Here is a 6,031-nt window from a genome sequence, read left to right as displayed (position 1 = left end):
AGGAATTTTTTTCACTGAAGTTAAAGTTCAAGCGAACACAGACTGAAAATTAATTTAAACATTCAATTGCGGTCTCGTTATAGTATATACCCACAAATTGAAGTTTCTAGCTTTGTTTTAAACTTCATTTCTAATTCTTGATGTTGTTCTCGTTTTCGATTAAGTTTCAACGTATGAATAAGATACTTCCGAAGCTTTTCATCTTTTTCCCTTTATACGAATTAGGACATTAGGTGCATGTATTCGTCTGATGGAGTGAGCGTGCACTATTGATTGGAAAGTGCAACAGCTGCGTTATTGTCACGGGATATGCTAATTGGGTGACGTCATGCTTTGTGGCGAGGTGTTTTTTATTTTTTTTATTTTTTTTGTTCGCTTCTCACGATGCTTGTGCTCAACGATTTGACATTTTATTCACAAACTTTTGAAACGATGTATTAAAATTGCTTCTCGTTTTTTGAGATATCAAAAAGGAAGCATCTCAACCAACGAACTTCACGATCTCACCGCCTATAAATTTTAGTGGCGTACATACGACCTGTTTCCCCTCTAGTATTTTATATGTTGAGAACTAGATTATATGATTCAATACTTTGTATTTTTTCTTTGAATATATGTTCATTTTGTCTTTAACCTTTTCTCTTTTTGAAACAAACATGTTATTTTTATTGAAATGTTACCTCTTTAAAAAAAAAATTATGTACTGTAGTGCGGTGCTATGCGCATGACTTGTCTTGCCAATAAAGGAAGCAACAACGTACGGAACCAAAACCGTATTTATTCGAAGGATCAAACTATTGCACTGCCGTGCTCGGGGCTGTGAGCCCCGTGTATATCCCGAGGCCACGCCTACCCCTCGGGCGTGGCCGACACCCTCTTGGTGCGTGGAATGATGTCATCGCGCCAGCGAGCCATCGTGTCCGCCACACGCGCCCCCCCAGAATTCCCGCGCACCTGAAGGGTCAGTTTGCGGGGCAAACGGATGACGAAGCGCCCTCTGGCGGCGTCTGGGATGCCGGGATGCCACCCGCTGCCCCTGGGATGGGTGCGGGGCCGGGGGGCGGCGTGCCGGCCGGGTTGGGCGGTGCCGGGGGTCCGCCCGCCGGGGGGCGGCCTTGGCGTGGGGGCTGAGCCCTGGCGGGGGGTGGTCCACGTCGAGGTGGGCCGGTTTGAGGCGGTCCACGGAAACGCGGTCAGGAGTACCGCCGATGTCCAGGGTGAAGTGCTTCGCCCCGGTCTCCAGCACGCGGAAGGGCCCGTCGTACGGGGGCCGCAGCGGTGTCCGGTGGGCGTCGTGTCGGACGAACACGAACTCCGCCGTACGAAGCGGACCATGGTGCCGTGGAGTCGGGGAGGAACTCGCCCGGCACCCGCAGCGGTTGTCCGAAGACCAACTCCGCCGCGGATGCACGCAGGTCGTCCTTGGGCACCGTCCGGAGGTCCAGCAGGACCCAGGGGAGCCTGTCGACCCAGCCGCCGTCGCGGAGGGTGGCCGGGAGCGCGGCCTTTAAGGAGCGGTGGAAACGCTCGCGCAGGCCGTTGGCCTGGGGGTGATAGGCTGTGGTACGGTGCAGCTGGACACCGAGCCCCCGCGCGACCGCCCCCCAGAGCTCTGAGGTGAACTGGGGGCCACGGTCGGACGAGATGTCCGAGGGGGCGCCGAACCGGGCAACCCAGGTGGCGATGAACGCCTGCGCGATGTCCGCGGCTGTCGTCGCCACCAAAGGCACGGCCTCCGGCCACTGGGTGGTGCGGTCCACCATGGTGAGAACGTGGGTGAATCCCCGCGAGGGGGGCAGAGGTCCCACCAAGTCCACGTGAACGTGGTCGAACCGACGTTCGGGCACCGTAAACGGGGCCAACGGGGACTGGGTGTGGCGGTGCACCTTCGCGCGCTGGCACGCGAGGCACGTCCTGGTCCAATCACGGACGACCTACCGGAGGCCATGCCAGATGAACTTGTCGGCGACCAGCCTCTGGGAGGCCTTCGTGCCCGGGTGGGACAGGCCGTGGATGGCGTCAAAAACCCGGCGCTGCCAGCCCGCGGGCACGATGGGGCGAGGCCGCCCGAGGGAGACGTCGCACAAGAGGGCCGTGCCCGCGCCGTCGAACGGCACCTCGGTAACGCGGAGGCCCGTGACGGCGGTCCGCAAGGCCTGGACGTCGGGGTCGGTGGTCTGGTCCGCCGCCATCCGGGCATAGTCGATGCCGAGGTGGACCGCGTGGGCGACGGACCGGGAAAGGCAATCCGCCACCGGGTTGTCCTTCCCCGCGACGTGCCGGATGTCCGTTATGTACTCGGACACGGCCGAGAGGTGACGCTGCTGCCGGGCCGACCACGGCTCGGCGACCTTGGCCATCGCGAAGACCAGGGGCTTGTGGTCGACGAAGGCCGTGAACGAACGGCCCTCGAGCAGATGGCGAAAGTGCCTGACCGCCAGGTGAAGCCCGAGCAACTCGCGGTCGAAGGTACTGTACCGGCGTTCGTGCGGGCGAAGCTGCCGGCTGAAAAACGCCAGCCGTTGCCAAGCTCCACGCACCCATTGCTCGTGCAACGCGCCCACCGCGTAGTCCGACGCGTCGTTGGTGAGGGCGATCGGTGCATCGGGCGCCGGGTGCGCGAGCATGGTGGCGTTAACCAAGGCGAGCTTTGCGCCCGCGAACGCCGCGTCCATCTACTCGGTCCAAACGACGTCACCTTTGCCCAGCTTCCCCCAGTGGGCCTCGTGCAGGGGGCGCAGGAGCTGGGCGACGCGGGGCAGGAACCGATGGTAAAAGTTCACCATGCCCAGGAACTCCTGGAGCCCCCTGATCGTGCGGGGGCGCGGAAACCCCTTGACCGCCTCCACCGTTGCTGGTAAGGGGATGGCCCCGTGCCTGGTGACGCGGTGCCCCAAAAAGTCGATCTCGGCGACGCCGAACCGGCACTTGGCGGGGTTCACGATCAGGCCATGCTGGCCCAGGCGTTCGAAGAGCGCGCGGAGATGACGGAGGTGGTCTTCACGGGACGCGCTTGCGACGAGGATGTCGTCCAGGTAGACATAGACGAAATCCAGGTCGCGCAAGACGCTGTCCATCAGACGTTGGAACGCCTGAGCCGCATTCTTCAACCCGTAGGGCATCCGAAGAAACTCGAAGAGGCCGAATGGCGTAATGACAGCCGTCTTCGGGATGTCCTCCAGCCTGACGGGGACCTGGTGGTAGCCACGTATGAGGTCCACCTTAGAGAAGCAGGACATTTTCGCCAACCGGGCGGAAAAGTCTTGGATGTGGGGGACCGGTTAACGGTCGGGGGTGGTGGCGGCATCGTTGAGGCGGTGGTCGCCCCCGCACGGCCGCCATCCCCCGCCAGGCTTCGGCACGATGTGTAGCGGCGACGCCCAAGCACTCTTGGAGCGCTGCACGATGCCCAGCCACTCCAGTGTAGCGAACTCCGCTCTCGCCACCGCGAGCTTCGTCGGTTCGAGGCGGCGGGCCCGGGCGTAGACCGGTGGCCCGACGGTGGGTATGTGATGTTCCACACCGTGCTTCACGGCCACTGCCGAGAAGGTGGGCCGCGTGAGGGCCGGGAAACTGGCGAGGAGGCGGGTGAACTCATCCGCTGCCGGAAGCGTACAAACCAACCTCGCCAGGACCGAACCGCTCAGCAAGCCGCTTGGCGAGCCGCTCGGTGAGCCGCTCAACGAGCTGCTCAGCGCGCAAGCAAGCGAGCTGAACGTTTCGGCCTGGACGTGGCGTCTGTTCTTCACGTCTACCAACAGCCTGTTTGCACAGAGGACGTCCACACCGAGCAATGCCATGGGCACTCCGGCGGTTACGAACGACCACTTGAAGCGTTGCCCTCCGAACCGCAGGGAGAGGCAGCGCTTCCCGAACGTGCGTATGGGTGTTCCGTTGGCTGCAAGTAACGCGGGGCCCCGGCCCGCGGTTCGCTTGTCGGACGCAGAGGCATGGATAACGCTTAGCTGTGCACCCGTGTCGCATATCTTGTCGCAACAAATCTGATACCGTGACTTTTAGGGATCAGAAGGCTGCAGTTCCAAGACAGACTTATATTCCGGGGGGCCCGAGGCAGACCGCGAGTTTTTCCTCCGGGCCTACTTGCGCTTTTTGCAAGAAACCTGGACACTTGATGTCCCAATGTTACGCCCTGAAAAGGAAAAATCAGGAGCAGAGTCAGACTAGTACAACTCCGAATGCATTGGCAAATGCGAGAAATCGTCCTTGGAGGACAGTGCCTTGTGAAGGTTCCCATGCCAAAGTTACGGCATCACAGAACGACCTTGTTCAAGAGGGTTACAAACCTTTTATTTCAGAGGGGTTTGTGTCACTGGATGGAGACTTAACGAACCAGAGACCTGTTAGGGTATTGAGTGACACAGGAGCACATCAATCTTTGATGCTTGAAGGCATTTTGCCATTGTCAGAGAAGACGGCAACTGGTGTTGGTGTTCTTTTACAGGTGGTTGGTGGCTATGTTAAAGCTACACTTCATGTCATCCATTTGAAGTCTGATTTGGTGTCAGGACCGGTCACCGTAGGTTTTCAAGCCACTCTTCCTGTAGAGGGAATCTCTTTTGTTATCGGGAATGATTTGGCCGGTGGGCGAGTTTCTGGTAATCCGATGTTTGTTGAAAAGCCTCGTATGGAGAATAACACCGCACAGTTAGACCAGGAGATCCGGGTATCTTTCCATCCTGTGCCGCGACTCGTGCTATGGGTAGGAAGCGCTCTGAAGAGAAGGAGAAGGTACTGACGTCACGCTTTGCACAGTCACTTCTTGTCGAGTACCCTGAAACTAAGTGTCAGCACGCACAAGTCATGGATGGAGGCAATGTTGGCAAGCTCTTTGTAGGTGGACTGAACTTTGACACAAGTGAAGATGTTCTGGACTCTATCTTTGGCAAATATGGACCACTCTTGGAAGTGTTGCTGATAAAAGACAGGGAGACGCAAAAGTCAAGAGGGTTTGGCTTTGTCACATTTGAAAACACAAAGGACGCCAAAGATGCAGAAAAGGATTTGAATGGCAAGGATTTGGATGGTCGGACCATAACAGTAGAGAAGGCAGGCCATGGGCGTCGAGGGGGCTACAGAGGAGGAAAACGAGGTAGTTTCAGGGGTGGCTATGGCTCCCGGGGTGGGAGTAGTAGTTTTGGTGGCGGCCGCATTCGTGATTACTATGGAGGCTCCCAGCAGCAGCAGCGCAGTTTTTGCAACTCTCGACGGGATGACTATTACGGTGGTAGCCGAGATGGGGACCGCTACTCACGTGACTACAGCACCCGACTCTACAACCGTGATTATGATTTTTATGATCAAGAGAAGAGTTGGAAGCACTGAGTGCTCAGGAGCAGCCGAGCCAAGATTCCTACACGGATTAACCCGTGAACTCCACGTTCCTAAATGCGTCCATGCAGTGAATACTTCCAGGCCTCACCACCCAACCGCCATGAAACCTGGCTCTCAGCTCAGCCTAGTGCTGTTAGCTAGATTCAAAATCCCGTCTCGGAACCGTCTCGATAAATTTTCAATTTTCATAAGGGGATCTCGGTCGGCTCGGTTCCTGACAAAGTAAAACATTAAAAAAAAAAAAAAAAAAAAAAAGGCTTCAAAATTAATGGAATTTCATTACAATATATAAACAACAATGAAAAAAATTCATTTCTGATGTTGAGTACTTAAATTCCGACTTAGCTTCCATTTACTGGGATGAAATAAAATACACCGCCTACATGCAGATGATCGGCCACCGATGGGACCGGGTTATCTCATTACAGTTTGTATTGTCGTGTAATTTCTTGCTCGGAATGTCAGAGAGAGGGAGAAAATGTTTCTGCCCAGGCATATTCGAGTCCCGGTTGGAGTTTCATTATCATTTTGTGAGTTGTGATTGGGCATGTCAAGCGTTCTCGTAGCTCGCGCGCGTACACGTACGACCGTTCGATATTCATGATAGTTCAATAGTTGCCGCGTCCTGCTGCTGCGCACATGTGCATGTTACTTTTTTTTTAATAGTTCCGTTAAGCGG

The sequence above is a fragment of the Myxine glutinosa genome, chromosome 4 (genome assembly GCF_964187855.1).
Source record: "Myxine glutinosa chromosome 4, kmMyxGlut1.1, whole genome shotgun sequence".
NCBI lineage: Eukaryota > Metazoa > Chordata > Myxini > Myxiniformes > Myxinidae > Myxine > Myxine glutinosa.
The sequence above is the reverse complement of the archived record's forward strand: the minus strand, read 5'-3'. Positions refer to the sequence as shown.